This window comes from Pseudorasbora parva, chromosome 6 (assembly GCF_024679245.1).
Source record: "Pseudorasbora parva isolate DD20220531a chromosome 6, ASM2467924v1, whole genome shotgun sequence".
NCBI classification, from domain to species: Eukaryota; Metazoa; Chordata; class Actinopteri; order Cypriniformes; family Gobionidae; genus Pseudorasbora; species Pseudorasbora parva.
This window is the reverse complement of record NC_090177.1, coordinates 35,200,099-35,215,360: the sequence shown is the minus strand read 5'-3', so window position 1 is coordinate 35,215,360 and position 15,262 is coordinate 35,200,099.

Below are 15,262 nucleotides of genomic sequence, written 5' to 3'. Positions count from 1 at the left end.
CATAACAGTTAATTTAACTGAAATCATTTTTTTTTTATTTTAAGTTTGTCCTACTCAAACCAATTAATTATTTGTGTTTAATATATAATTTTAAATCCAAATAGATATCTGAATAAAAAGCTTTAAATCTTATTAGATTATATTTATTATATAAATATATAGCCTAACTCTAAATGTATACATTCAAATAACTTTGAATATATTTATAAATCCTGAAATATTTTTATGTGTAAATCTGAATACAGTTTATTTACAGGTGTACATCTGAAAATATGTATGAACACAATAAATGGATGACCTGACAGAGCTCAAATGAACAACAAAAAACTTGGTTTAAAAATGCATATGGACTTTTTTAAAGTTTTGAAAGTGTGATATAATTTGGTTGCTCTCAGGGTTGGAAAAGCTTCCTGGCAATAAGATAATAATGTTATGCAGATTGTGCAGGGAAAAAAAATGAAAAAAAAAAAAAAATCATGAAAAAAAAAGTTGTGATTTAGGCTTTTTGCATAAAAGCCTATGATCTGCCTTACAGCATCATATCATGGTCAAAGTGCTAAAGGAATGAGAAAATAATTATGAGTATAAACCATATTTAAATCAGTCCTAATGACAACACATATAAGAATCTTTCAATTTAAATGAACTAAAGCCCCTATTTTTTTGGTTGCACTTTATTTCGGTGGTCTACTTTAGACATTCTACTGACTATCAGTAGCTTTGCAACTATACGTCAACTAACTCTCATTTGAGTATTAGTAGACTGTTAGGGCTAATATGTGCAGGTTAATAAGTTGACATGTAGTTGCAGAGTTACTTGTCTTCATTAGAATGTCTGTTGAGGGACCATCAAAATAAAGCAGATATTTTGGATATGTTAGCAGATATTAATCTGAAAATCTACTAATACTCAAATGACTGCTTGTTGATAATTTGCAGAGTTACGGAGTAGAGTAGACCATCAAAATAAAGCTTTAGCTTTCAGGTTGTGTAGTAATTCTCATGTAAGCCCTTTAAGATTATGTTCAAACATTTAAAAGCACTTATGTGGCTCAAAAGTGCTGTGCACTAGTAACTCACTAAACCGCCAAAGGCCTGATGAAGTCATGTTTGATGTGTTTGTCTTTCTGGAGACACACATGATAGTTTACTGTAGGGCATCTGTCTCTCATCCTGCAGGTAGTCACGCAACTCCTGAAGACTTCATCGGGGGGGAGCATCCCACAATGCTTCCCATCCTTCTTTTTGTACTTGCAGTATTTGCATACTTAAATAGCTTGTGATTACCAACACACACGCAATTGTTGGGTTTGTTTGAAAAGCGTGGGCATGGTTTGTTTCCTTTTCTTTTGTTGTTTACAGCGGGCCATTCTCTCCATTGCTGTCTCGATGACCCGCATCTATTGGAGGTGTGAAGGGGAGGTTTTAACCAGGGGAAGTAAATATTTATGAAAGATAACAGCAGCTTGAACAAATGCTCTCAGCGATGAATGGTCATTTATGAGCGAACGAGGGTCTGAGGGCTTCAATCACCTGGAATGACAGCATTAAAACTCATCTCTTAATGTTAGTTAAATTAGATCAGGGCCTTCATTGTTGGAGTGACTTGTCTGTCTTGTTTCATTTTCATACAGTGTGATAAAACGAACTGTGTTCAGATTGCTTTCAAAAGATAATATTTGACTTTGAATGAGAGTGTGAGCTCTGCTTCAGATGATTACCTGCAGACTAGTGTTAGTGAGCGTCAGTGCAATATCACCATCTAGTGGTTTTGCAGCTTTTCTGGTGAATCCTTTGTGAATTTGTTCACAAACATGCACACACATACTGTAAGTACTTTACATGTGTTTTAGTATGTTAGTTTTCTATTTTTAAAGTGTTCTGAAAGGGTTAGTTCACCCAAAATTGAAATTGATCACCCTAGTGTCGTTCCACACCCGTAAGACCTCCGTTCATCTTCAGAACACAGTTTAAGATATTTTAGATTTAGTCAGAGAGCGTATCTAAGTATATGCACATTATACTGTCGATGTCCAGAAAGGGAATAAAAACATCATCAGAGTAGTCCATATGTGACATCAGTTAGTTAGTTAGAATCTCTTGAAGGATCGAAAATACATTTTGGTCCAAATATCACAAAAACTACGACTTTATTCAGCATTGTCTTCTCTTCCCCGTTTGTTTTCAAACCTCAAATAAAGATTCAAACGGTCATGAATCAGCGGATTGATTCATGATTTGGATCGCCAATGTCACGTGATTTCAGCAGTTTGACACGCGATCCAAATCATGAATCAATACGCTGATTCTAACTGATGTCACATATGGACTACCTTGATGATGTTTTTATTCCCTTTCTGGACATGGACAGTATAGTGTGCATAGACTTAGATACGCTCTCGGACTAAATCTAAAATATCTTAAACTGTGTTCTGAAGATGAACGGAGGTCTTACGGGTGTGGCACTACATTAGGGTGAATCATTACTGACATCAATTTCATTTTTGGGTGAACTAACCTTTTAACTGTGTTATAGTCATGAAAGTGTGTTATTTTTCAATACAATTAACTGGCCTTTTTCCATTAATATTATATATCTGCAAGTACAGTTTTAAAAAAAAAAATACTTTTAAGATTTAATGCACAACAAGTGAACATTCAATACAATTAAGCAAACTTTTTCACCCGGGCAGGTTTTTGCTGGGGTTAGATTGACCCCAAATGTACACAAGTCTCTTATTGTGGACAACAATGACATTTGGGCTGTGTCTGAAAGCTAGGCAGTGACTCTCGCTGGTCTTATCTATGAGGCAATGACTTTGCAGGCAGCGATTGTGCACGAAGGCTCTGATTTTGGAAAGACTTCTGAGGCAGGGTAACAGTTTAATGATCTACAAGTAAACAGAGAGATCGTTGGTTAAAACTTTGCAAATATTTGATTACTGCAATAGTAATTTCTTGCCAGAAATGACATCAAAACTGTGAAAATTAGGTTAAAAAAACGTAAATTTACACACAGGCTGACCACCAACCACAACTTTTAGATTCCTTCTTTCCTTTTTAGCTCAACTGTCGCAGAATGGAATGGACAGAATATTGGGATATCAAAGGCAGTGAAGGATACATGCTGCCTTCAAAATTCAATCAGGATGAAAGTGCCAAAAGTATTGAGACACCCCTCCAAATTATTGAATTCAGGTGTTCCAATCACTTCCATGGCCACTGGTGTATAAAATTAAGCTCCTAGGCATGCATATGCTTCTACAAACATCTGTGAAAGAATAGTTCGCTCTCAGGAGCTCAGTGAATTCAAGCGTGGTACCGTGATAGGTTGTCACCTGTGCAATAAGTCCATTTGTGAAATTCCCTCACTACTAAATATTCCACAATCAACTGTTAGTGGTGTTATAACAAAGTGGAAGCAATTGGGAACAACAGCAACTCAGCCACGAAGTGGTAGGCCACTTAAATTATAGAGCGGAGTCAGCGCATGCTGAGGCGCACAGTGCACTTCATGTGGCCTTCAGATTAGCTCAAGAACAGTGTGTAGAGAGTTTAAGGGAATGGGTGTTAATGGCCGAACAGCTCATCCAAGCCTTACGTCACCAAGTGCAATGCAAAGTGTCGAATGCAGTGGTGTAAAGCAGCCCGCCACTGGACTCTAGAGCAGTGGAGACGTGTTCTCTGGAGTAACCAATCACGCTTCTCTGTCTGACAATCCAATGGAAGGGTTAATTAGAGCGGAGACTGAGAGCCAGGCCTTCTCATCCAACATCAGTGCCTGACTTCACAGATGTGCTTCTAGAAGAATATTCAAAAATTCCCATAAACACACTCCTAAACCTTGTGGAAAGCCTTCTCAGAAGAGTTGAAGCTGTTATAGCGGCAAAGGGTGGGCCATCTCCATATTAAACCCAAGGATTAAGAATGGGATGTCAAAGTTAATGTGCATGTAAAGACAGGTGTTTCAAACCTTTGGCAATATAGTGCATCTCAGGAGACAGGAAGTGAAGCTAACATTGGATTTGAACGTGCCTTGTTGCCTTCCTTTTCAGCTTTTGGACGCAGACATACACTCACTGCTTTATTCACCCTTTCAACTGCTTGTTGATGCAAATATCTAATCAGCCAATCACATGGCAACAACAAGCTTCAATAGTGGATGAGAAACCCTGCGTAATTTAAAACTACTGTTATTGTGTCACGAAATTTAGTTTTTCAGGCGAGACGGACATTGTTTAAAGCTCAAATCTGTGTTTAATTGATAAAAAAGAGTGTCTATTTGAAAATTAGATCTGACGTTTTTGGAGTTGTGAGATCCAGTCGATCAGAGGGCTCTCAGCGCTCGTTGGCCTTTCGAGAGCAGTCTTAACTCGAAATCATTTCTGTGGGTGAAAAATTCCTCGCTGATGCCAGAGGTCAGAGGAGAATGACCAGACTGGAATACACACCAGTGACACTCCTGTCAGCTGAGAACAGCAAACTAAGGCTACAATTCACACGACTCACCAAAACTCGACAATGGAAGATTTGAAAGATGTCGAGTCTCAAATTCTAAGGCAACATTCAGATGGTCGGGTCAGAATTTTGTGTAAAGAACATGAAAGCATGGATCCATCTTGGCTTGTATCAGCGGTTCAACCTGCTGAAGGTGTAATGGTGTGAACAATATTTTCTTGGCACACTTTGGTTACCTTAGTACCAATTGAGCATTGTTTAAACGCCACAGCCTACCTGAGTATTGTTGCTGACCATGTCTCTTTATGACCCCAGAATACACATCTTCTAATGGATACTTGCTGCAGGATAACACACATCTCAAACATCAAAAAAAAAAAATACTCTCAAATTGCTTTCTTGAACATAACAATGAGTTCGCTAAACTCAAATGGCCTCCACAGTCACCAGTTCTCAAGCCAATAGAGCAGCAGAGGTGTGCTGGGACAGGAGATTTGCATCATGAATGAGCAGTCGATAAATCTGCAGCAACTGCATGATGCTATCATGACAATATGGACCATAATCTCAGAAGAATGTTACCAGCACCTGAATCTGTGCTGTTGAGAATCAAATCAGTTCTAAAGGTAAAATAGGGTCCAACCCGCTACTAGCGAGGTGTACCTAATAAAGTGGCCTGTAATAAGTGCTCTAAGTACACTAAAGTTTACTTCATTTCCACAAGGGATTTGTAGAAAAACACATTAAAACTAAGCATATTTTCACATTTACATATTACATTGTGGCTGGTTGTCAGAGTGGCATTGCTAGGTTGTTGCTTACTGGCCAAAAAGACAAAAAAAAAATCCCAAACGACAGTCTCTGTGACATCTTAAGACATGACTGGAGTTCTGCAGAGCACAGTACACAGTGCCCTATTTTACAGACTTTTCTTATAGCTTTGAAGTCTTATTTCAAATATGTTTTTGAGCTTTTAACTCTTTCCCCTCTATCGATGGGTGCTATGACAACACTTCTGAAAGAGTACTGAATCTCCTGATCAAAACACACAGGCGAAGAAACAAGCGATATATGTAATTATGCATATGAAAAAAAAACGTGATCGTCAACATTAAACAGCATATAAATCAAAACTGCCTAATATTACTGAATGAAATGTCAACACAGGACGAGCTATAGGACTGTGAAACTTTGGGGGTGTTGATGGACTACATTTACTCCGTCTGTGTTTTGATCATTGTTCTGAATCTGATCTGGATGTAGTGTTTGGGGGGAAAAAAATAGATTTTTGCCTTTTTTATGAAACGTATACCAACATTCACATGTTGATAAAAAAGCTAAAATAAAACACTTTTTTTTTTTTTTTTAAAGCAGAGGGTCTGTTCTTTATTTTGATGTATTGCATATTCAGATATTCATGCAAAAAGAGATTTTTTCGAGGCCATGAAACTTTAGTCAAAATGATTTTAAAGAAGCACTTTTTTCAAAAATGCTGGCAGGGAAAGAGTTAAAAGGCCTCCGTGTCTTTCAGATTCTGAACAGACCATGAAGATGAAACTTTATCCCATTAACTCTATGTAAAGGCATGCATATATCTACTGATAACTATTAAACCAGATCAATCTGTGTAGTCTTTCATGTGACAGTAGTGTGGGCTGGGATATCTGCTCTCCTATGGAGATATGAGCATCCTGTAGAAAGACAAGGTTTCTGCACTAAGTGGAAGAAGCATTTCACGGCAAACAGAATCGATTTGTGAGATGCTGGAGACACAAAACAGAGACATGTTGAAGAGAGTGTTATAACATATACACACACAGTCTTATCGTGAAGCACTTCTCTCTAGCTATGGAATGCTGGTCTTGAATGAACACACACACACACGCACGCACGCATGCACACACACACACACACACACACACACACACACACACACACACACACACACACACACACACACACACACACACACACACACACACACACACACACACTCTCTCTCTCTCTCTCTCTAGTCATTAACCTCATAGACACTTTCACCATGACAACAAGCCCTTCAGCAAACAGTTCAGGATGTTTACAGTTTCCTCTTCCTTTTCTGGCTAACACAATGCATGACCTTTGACCTCAGCCTCCCTGGCTTTTACTTACCACCCGCATTGAGGTTGTTAACTACCTAAACTGTTTGTGCTGCAGACATGAATGATACCTAAAATGATGTGTTGTTGAGGAGAATAAATTCATAGATGCACATAAAAAAGTCATGTAATTTTGCCTATTAACAACTATATCAACAATTTTTCCACAAATTTAATTCTCAACTTTGATGGAAACGTATCTATAAGAACTTGGTGCAGTTAGCATCAACTAGCAACCCTCAACAACCTCCTATCAACCACATAACACATGCTAAAAATCAATGCTAACATGCTAGCATTTCAGCACAACTTCTGCTGCTATCGGATCATTGAGGGTAAACGTCATATTATGCAAAAATGCATTACTTTAGCTATGTTCTGCCTTGAGAACAAATGGTGCAACTGAATAGAGTACTGAGTCAATTACAAACTAGCTAGTACTCACTAAGGCTCTAGTGTGGACTTTATGTAATAACATACGAATGGTTGGTGCAACCCTAGTCATGGAGGACACCCAACACCAGTGTTGCCAGATTTTTGCAACAAAACCAGCCCAATGGCCAATCAAACCCAGCCCAATGGCCAATCAAACCTAGCCCAATGGCCAATCAAAACCCAGCCCAATGGCCAATCAAACCCAGCCCAATGGCCAATCAAACCCAGCCCAATGGCCAATCAAAAATGCCCAAAACCAGCCCAATGGCCAATCAAACCTAGCCCAAAACTAGCCCAATGCAATGGCCAATCAAACTAGCCCAATACCAAAGAATCGTCTCGGGTTATGACTATAACCCTTGTTCCCTGAGAGGGAACGAGACACTGCATCGTAAAACGACTCTTTGGGGAACGCCCACAGCGTGACGCATCTGAAGCATTAATGAAACTAAGACCAATCCTGATTGGTGCTACGTCAAGATGTAGTAAGTGACGGCATTCCCCGGAAATATAAAGGGACGCAGTGTCTCGTTTCTTCTCAGGGATCAAGGGTTATAGTCATAACCAGAGACGTTCCGTTTTCGGGGGAACTCCCACTGCGTCATAAAACGACTCTTTGGGGAACGATTACCCACTATACCACAACGACCCATGCCTGTCCTAGTGTAAAACTGGAGCCCAGGCACACTTAGGACGAGAGCACCCTAGCACCTGGCGTCGCAGGGAGATGCAGACTATAGAACCTAATGAAAGTGTGTGGGGTAGCCCAGCCGGCTGCCTCACAGATCTCCTGAAGCGGGACCCCCATTTGAAGGGCCAGAGAAGAGGCCATGGCCGTAGTGGAATGCAAGGCCAAAGGTGAAGGCAAGCCGCGCACCTGATAGGCCAAGGCAGTAGCCTGGACGATCCAGTTACTGACCATCTGCTTGGTCACTGGCAGACCCCTCTTAGGAGACCCAAAACACACTAACAGTTGGTCCAACCTTCTCCACTGCGAAGACTTCCACAGATAGATTTGCAGTGCTCTGACTGGGCAGAGCGGATGAAGTCTCCCCTCTTCAGCCGACACATGAGGTGGAGGATGAAATGCCTGCAAGACCGTAGGCCGTGCCACATTAGATGGCACCTTCGGCACATAGCTCGGCATAGGATGCAAGATGGCCTTATCCCCGCCGGGGGCAAACTCCAGGCAAGTTGGCGTCATTGGTTAAGTTGGGCCCCACCCTCTTAAGCGAGGTGATGACAAGGAGCAGCGCCACCTTAAACGACAGAACTCAATCTGTTGCAGACTCGAGTGGTTTAAAGGGGGCCTTAGCCAGCTCTTCAAGCACCACCGCCAGATCCCAAGTTGGAACTCAGAGGCGAGTCACAGGCCTGCCACGGAGGAAACGTACGACCAAAGGGTGCCTCCCCAGAGGCCTATCACTAACAGGAGCGTGGAAAGCCGTAATGGCAGCCACGTACACCTTAAGTGTGGACGGGGTATGCCATGCAGTGAAATGATCTTGGAGGAACTCCAGCACTGAAGCTACTGGGCAGCTAACTGGGTCCACCTCACGTTCCCTGCACCAAGTGGAAAATACATTCCACTTTAAGCCGTACAACCTTCTTGTGGAAGGAGCCCTGGAACTGAGTATGGTCTCCACTACACCTGCTGACAGGCCAGCCTCTAAGTACTGAGCCCCCTCAGGGGCCAGACCCAAAGCTTCCACAGCTCTGGCTGGGGGTAAAATATTGTGCCCCCTGCCTGACACAGCAGGTCCCTCCTCAAAGGGATCTGCCATGGAGGACCTGTCAGCAGTGCTATGATGTCTGAGAACCATACTCGGGCCCGCCAGTACGGGACTACTAGGAGTAGACTGATCCCATCCTGCCAGACCCTCTCCAGAACTCCCGGAGGCAGAGCTATCGGGGAAATGCATACAGAGGCAGCCTCTGCCACGTATGTACCATGGCATCCAACCCCAGCGGGGCTGGATGCGTGAGGGAAAACCACAGTGGGCCGTCTCTTGAGATGCAAAAAGATCCACTTCCACTGGGCCAAAGCTCTCGCATATAGACTTCACCCCCTCTGGGTGAAGTCTCCATTCCCCGGGCCTCAGCCCCTGCCTCGACAGGATATCTGCTCCCTGATTCTGGTCCCTGGGAATGTACATTGCGCTGATAGACGATAGTTTCCCCTGGGACCATAAGTGTGCTGATGCGCCAATCTGCACAGAGGGTAACTGGTAAATGGACTGCATTTATATAGCGCTTTTAACAGACCCTATGGCCATCCAAAGCGCTTTACATCTTGCCTCACATTCACCCATTCACTCTCTCATTCATACGCCGACGGCGGTGTCTGTCATGTAAGGCGCCATCCAGCTCGTCGGGAGCTGTTGGGGTTAGGTGTCTTGCTCATGGACACCTCGACACTTGGTCAGGTGGAACCGGGGATAGAACCACCAACCTTCCGGTTTGTAGACAATCTACATGAACCACTGAGGCACTGTCGCCCCAACGAAGGAACGAAGGCATCTGTGCATAACCCTGATCATATGGAATGGATTCCCCTTACGGGGGAAAACCCCTTGGCTTTCAGCCACCGCTGCAGGGGTCTTATGTACAGCAGGCCAAAAGGTAGACTCGATGTGCATGGAGGACATATGTGCCCGCATCATCGTAGAGTCCCATACCACTCCCAGGAGGGTGGTCCTCTGGGAGGGCGTCAACACACTCTTCTTCGTGTTGAGTCTCAACCCCAAGCTCTGAATATGGCCAAGGACGACATCTCGATGCCGAACTGCCATCTCTCGAGACTGGGCCAAAATGAGCCAGTCATTGATATAGTTCATACAGATGCCCTGGAGTCTCAGTGGAGCCAGAACTCCATCCATGCACTTGGTGAACGTGCGAGGGGAGAGAGCTAGGCCGAATGGAAGAACCCGATATTGGAATGCTTCGCCCCCGAAAGCGAACCTCAGTAACTTCCTGTAAGAAGGACTAATAGAAATGTGGAAGTATGCGTCTTTCAGATCTATCATGACAAACCAGTCCTCAGACTGAATTTGATTCATGATAATAGGTATTGTTAGCATCTTGAACCTGAACCTCCTCAGAGACCGGTTCAAATACGTCAGATCTAAAATCGGACGTAGTCCTCCGTCCTTTTTGGGAACTATAAAGTACCGGCTGTAGAACCCAGACTCCCTTTCTGGTGGAGGAACCTGTTCTATGGCCTCCTTTACCAGCAGGGCGTGTACTTCCTGCTCCATAACCCGAGCCCGCTCCAGGACCACTGCAGTCCAGACCACCCCACTGAATCTTTGTGGGCTGTGGCCAAACTGCAGTCTGTACCCCTTTTCTACAGTATGCAGAACCAATGCCGACACAGTCGACAGGTGTTGCCACGCCCAGAAAAAAATCTACCTAAAAAAATCTAAGGGAATTAGCCTCTCGATGCTGACCTTGGGTGTTTTTTGAATACCGTTCTCAACCCCCTGAAGCGGCTGCCTGGCAGGGAGAGGTCATGTAAGATTTTTGGTGCGCACGCCATCGCTGCCTGTCCGAAACCCCTCGGGGCGGACAAGGTAGCTGGAAACCGATGTGGCCCGAAGCGTCATAGACGCCGGGATTACCACATCGATTTCCAGAGGGCTCCGCAGAGAAAATGGCCTCAGCCGCTTCTCCCCAGAGGGGACAGCCCTCAGAGGTCCTACTCTGGCTAGGACCACTTCCCCAAAGCCTTCTTAGCCTGAAGGACGGCCCTCAGGTTGCCCTTCTGCTGAGCTGGCTTTGGGCGAGAACGCCACCTCTGTTGCCAAGCTCCCTGGTGTAGTGGACACCAGAATTCCAGGGCCCAGTTTATGGCCGGGCCCCTCTTTGCCCATAACAGTGGACAAAGGTTTGCTCCATTTTGATTGGATCTTGTTGGACTAGCACAAACAAGATGTCCAACCCATCAGATAAAGATGCTTGGACAACATCCAGACACCTCTTTGAGGGCAAGAAGAAGACCTCTAGTACCAAGCCCAGGAAGGACAGGATTTCTCATTGGTCCACATGCAGTTTCTGCCCTTCACCCATCTAAAGATGGATCCCTAATGACCTGATTTGTGACGGCCATAAACATTCCTCAGGACTTCAGCAGTAGTGGGTGAAACAAAGAAAGACCAAAACTGATCCATCCAAATCCATTCACAACTATGTTTGGAAACCTTAAGACTGATGTAAACTACACATATCCATCTCATACTTATTCAGAGAAATAAGTATTTTCAGTGACAGCTATTTGTAATGCAACATCTTCCACAAATTCAGCTGTTAATGAACAAATGAATGAACACATGACAGTTCAATCTTTTTCCATCATGTTTGGTGTCTATGTGTTTAGTATATCGCCAAGGGTATTCTGATGGTGGTTTGGAAAGTGAGAAATGCATTGATGAACTTTAAAGACCATTTAAAGACTTCTAACTGTGTACAGTATGCAAATGAGTTCCACAGGGGAAAGAAGGGTGGGCCACACTGTGTGCCCTCTCTGATGCCAGCAGCCAATAGCAACACTGGAATGGAGAAGCGCCAAATTGCAATCTCCTCCTATTCGGAAAAGGATAAAGGTACCCTTTCAATAGACACTCCTTGTTCTGAGTCTTCTCCATGTGAGAGACAAACAGTTCACCAAGTTCTGAGTCTGTCCCTTGAGGATTAGACTGTGACAGAGCAATCAGGTTCTGAGTCTCCTCCACGTGAGAGACAAACAGTTCACCAAGTTCTGAGTCTGTCTGCCGAGGATTAGACTGTGACAGAGCAATCAGGTTCTGAGTCTCCACATCCGAGAGACAAACAGTTCACCAAGTTCTGAGTCTGTCCGCCGAGGATTAGACTGTGACAGAGCAACCAAGTTCTGAGCCTCTGGTTTAACCAGAGAGACAACGCAAGATCCGAGGATCTGAATCTACAGCTGGTGAGGCAGTGACAGATACGACAACGTTCTGAGCCTCCAGCCTGTGAGGAAAGAGACAACCAACACTACGTTCAGAGTTTTAGTCCAGCGAGACGACTACAGCACGTCCCGAGTCTCCATGCTAGAGAGACCAGAGCAGATTGACCAACTTCTGAGTGTCTGGCCCAAAGAGGCAGAAGACACACAGAGACATTTGCAACAAGGTTAAGCTCAGGAGAGCAAACCTTCACTTCAAGGTTCCTTCGTCTGCGTGTTCCAGATTAAGGACCTTCTGCACCTACTTCAGGGCCTCATCTGCGTGTTCCAGATTTTAGGACCCTTTGGTGCCCCAGGAGATCAGCATTCCACAGATCTTCGTGTTCAAGGCTGTTGAAACAGATTCCAGCTCCTTTCTTCACTGCACTGTCTCCCAGCAAAACCATTGGAAGAAGTCATCATCATCGGACTGCTTACTCAACCACGTGGAACGTAAATATCACTTAGCCAAACCTCTTTCTAGAGACCTTGGCATTGTTGTATATTATCAGTATATGATTTTCTAATTTACATTAGAGGTAATATAACTGATGCTAGTTAATAACAAATAATCTGTCGTTTATTTGTTTAATGCATAATAAGGTTCTTCACCTTAGTTTCAGAGAAACAACAGTTTATCTTTCCATAAGATAACGTAACTCTTCTATAGCCACACTTAACTTACTCACATGTATTTTATGCATTTTACGCACTTTATTCCTTTATCATTCATTGTATTCATTTAGTAGTTGTGTTAATTTTTCTGTTTATCTTTTGTTAATAAAATCTATTTTATTACAATTGTGTCTTCCTTGTGCTGATAAGGCAGAAAAGGCTCTACAAGTTAGAAATCTCACCAATCTTTCAGATAAATCAGCTGACCAACTCTTCCCCCTTTACATTCATTATAAATGACTGGGCAGCCTCCTGTGCGGAGTGTTCTCATACAGCCAAGGTAAAAGGCCTTGACTAGTGTCCCAAACTAAGAGGGGGGAAGGTGGTCATCTGATGTACTCATAACCACACCTTAAGTGACGTGTGATCCAAATTCACAACGTCAGCGGTGACGTGAGTACCAATCACTCTCTTACTTAGTGTCCTTGGGTGGACAAAAGTAAAAATCACTACACTGGGGAGGGGCTCTAGAGGCGACATTCTCCTTCTGTATCTGCCGGTACAAGGAGCTCAATGACAGCTGGGGCTGGGCGGTTTTAGGACCAGCCCCTTTAGACTTGGAGCGGCGAGGGATGAACTGCTGGAACGCCGCATATTGCCTCTTCGCCTCCTAATACTTGCCGACGACTGTATTGACAGCGTCACCGAACAGGCCAGAAGCCGAAAGAGAAGCATTAAGGAGGAAAACCTTCTCCTTCTCCTTGATGCCCGACAGATTTAGCCATAAATGCCTCTCCGTGGCCACCATAGCTGACATGGAGCGGGCCACAGCGTGGGCCGTCTCCTTGGTGACCCGGAGAGACAAATCTGTCACTCTGCGGAGCTCAGCCACATCCTCAGGTGTGGGTCCCTCGCCTTCATCCAAGTCTTTTAACAGGACGTCCTGGTATGCCTGCAATATAGCCATGGTATACAGACATGCACCAGCCTTAGATTTGTGTCTTGACATGGCAACGGCTTCAAAAGAAAAGTGTCCTTCTGAAACAGAAAAAAAGTGCCAAGAATGGGGAAAAATGTATGTATTTTTGTAACATTTCATTTCTTATTTAGGTTTTACAAAGCAATCCATTCATAAGCAAGTTGTAAACCAAAAACTCCAGTCCTGGTCTGATAAGATGTACCTTTCGGTTTGTGTTGGTGCACAACAATAATCAAAACGCTCTTTTGCATGGTTTATTGTAGCCAGTATTAAAAAAAGACAAGTCTAAGCCTTCTTCACTCTAAAAAAAAAAGTTGGGTGTTTCAACCCAGATTTGGGCCCACATAGTCAAACCCAACCATTGGGTCAAAAATATAATAATAATAATAATAATAATAATAATAATAATAATAATAATAATAATAATAATAATAATAATACAATTTTATAAAGTAACCCAATGGTTGTGTCACAGAACGCTCAACTGCGCCTCCTCCTGGTTTCACCAGATCCCTCTCTCCTGCGTATTAGGACTGCATGCTCCTATTAACCTCATTATCTCTGTATCATTATCACCTGTGGACCCTCAGCTCACCTTTATATGGACTACTATATTCTTTGTTCAGTTGTGAAGTCTTGATTTACCTGCACGCTATCTCTAGCTCACTTCTTGTGTTTGCTCTTGTATTTCTGACTTGGACTTGTTATCGTTTTTGAACCTAAACCGCCTGCCTCTGACCTATGCCTGTTTGATCTACGTTTCTCGGATTGCCCTTATTTGATGCTGTTTGAACTGTATGTCTGCTTTCCTCTGCTGGCTCACCTGTGTTAATAAAATACTGCAGATGGATCCGAACGCCTCAGTCTCTTCGTCACAGAAGACTTCACCAAAACAGGATCCAGCAGATTTCCTTCGCCTGGCCTCCGAGGTTTCCGCTCAAGCTAAGGTGCTGACTACCCATCAACAACAGCTGGTGAAATTAACCTCTCTCACAGAGGAGCTTGTGAGATCTGTCCGAGCCCTCTCCTCGCCGAGCGCGGCCGAAGATCAGGCTCCGAATCCTACCGCACCAGCTTCCGTTCCACCGGCCTTGAGTAACAGTTCCAACCACCCTAAATTATCCCTTCCCGAGAAATTTGATGGCTCACATTCTGCCTGTAAGGGATTTCTGTTGCAGTGCAGCTTGTATTTTGACCAGCAGACACAGTCCTACACCACAGATGCGAGCCGCATTTCCTTCATATGTTCCCTGCTCACCGGCCGGGCTCTGGAGTGGGCTCCTGCACTCTGGTATGGAGGTCAGCTCTCTTTTCCCTCTTATAATGAGTTTTTAACCCAATTTAGAGAGGTGTTTGAACATTCTGCGGGAGGAAAGGATCCAGGAGAACTATTGCTCACGTTGCGTCAGGGAAACTCTACTGCAGCGGACTACACACTCTCGTTTCGGACCCTGGCAGCCCAGACTCGATGGGAGGAGGGACCTCTCAAACTCCTGTACCGCAAGGGATTGAACCCGGATCTCCAGGGAGAGCTGGCATGCCGCGACGACGGGAAATCCTTGAATCAACTGATGGAGCTCGCCATCTGCCTCGACAACTTGATTCGCTCCCGACGCACATCTCTCAGACCCAGCTCAGTCGAGGGTGCTTTCCCCAACGCGGAGCCAGAGCCCA